Genomic DNA, 1,466 nt, shown 5'->3' on the forward strand with positions numbered 1-1,466 from the left:
AATCTCTGGGACACATTCAAAGCAGTATGTAGAGAGAAATTTATAGCACTAAATGCCCACAAAAGAAAGCAGGAAAGATCCAAAATGGACACCCTAACATCACAATTAAAAGAACTAGAAAACCAAGAGCAAATACATTCGAAAGCTAGCAGAAGGCAAGATATAACTAAAATCAGAGCAGAACTGAAGGAAATAGAGACACAAAAAACCCTTCAAAAAATTAATGAATCCAGGGACTGGTTTTTTGAAAAGATCAACAAAATTGACAGACCACTAGCAAGACTAATAAAGAAGAAAAGAGAGAAGAATCAAATAGATGCAATAAAAAATGATAAAGGGGATATCACCACCAATCCCACAGAAATACAATCTACCATCAGAGAATACTACCAACACCTCTATGCAAATAAACCAGAAAATCTAGAAGAAATGGATAAATTCCTCGACAAATACACCCTCCCAAGACTAAACCAGGAAGAAGTTGAATCTCTGAATAGACCAATAACAGGCTCTGAAATTGTGGCAATAATCAATAGCTTACCAACCAAAAAGAGTCCAGGACCTGATGGATTCACGGCCGAATTCTACCAGAGGTACGAGGAGGAACTGGTACCATTCCTTCTGAAATTATTCCAATCAATAAAAAAAGAGGGAATCCTCTCTAACACATTTTATGAGGCTAGCATCATCCTGATACCAAAGCCTGGCAGACACACAACCAAAAAAGAGAATTTCAGACCAATATCCTTGATGAACATTGATGCAAAAATCCTCAATAAAATACTGGCAAACTGAATCCAGCAGCACATCAAAAAGCTTATCCACCATGATCAAGTGGGCTTCATCCCTGGGATGCAAGGCTGGTTCAACATATGCAAATCAATAAATGTAATCCAGCACATAAACAGAACCAAAGAAAAAAACCACATGATTATCTCAATAGATGCAGAAAAGGCCTTTGACAAAATTCAACAACACTTCATGTTAAAAACTCTCAATAAATTAGGTATTGATGGGACATATCTCAAAATAATAAGAGCTATCTATGACAAACCCACAGCCAATATCATACTGAATGGGCAAAAGCTGGAGGCATTCCCTTTGAAAACTGGCACAAGACAGGGATGCCCTCTCTCACCACTCCTATTCAACATAGTGTTGGAAGTTCTGGCCAGGGCAATCAGGCAGGAGAAGGAAATAAAGGGTATTCAATTAGGAAAAGAGGAAGTCAAATTGTCCCTGTTTGCAAATGACATGATTGTATAGCTAGAAAACCCCATCGTCTCAGTCCAAAATCTCCTCAAGCTGATAAGCAACTTCAGCAAAGTCTCAGGATACAAAATCAATGTACAAAAATCACAAGCATTCTTGTACACCAATCACAGACAGACAGAGAGCCAAATCATGAGTGAACTCCCATTCACAATTGCTTCAAAGAGAATAAAATACCTAGAAATCCAACTTAC

The sequence above is a fragment of the Nomascus leucogenys genome, chromosome 25 (assembly GCF_006542625.1).
Source record: "Nomascus leucogenys isolate Asia chromosome 25, Asia_NLE_v1, whole genome shotgun sequence".
Classification (NCBI taxonomy): Eukaryota; Metazoa; Chordata; class Mammalia; order Primates; family Hylobatidae; genus Nomascus; species Nomascus leucogenys.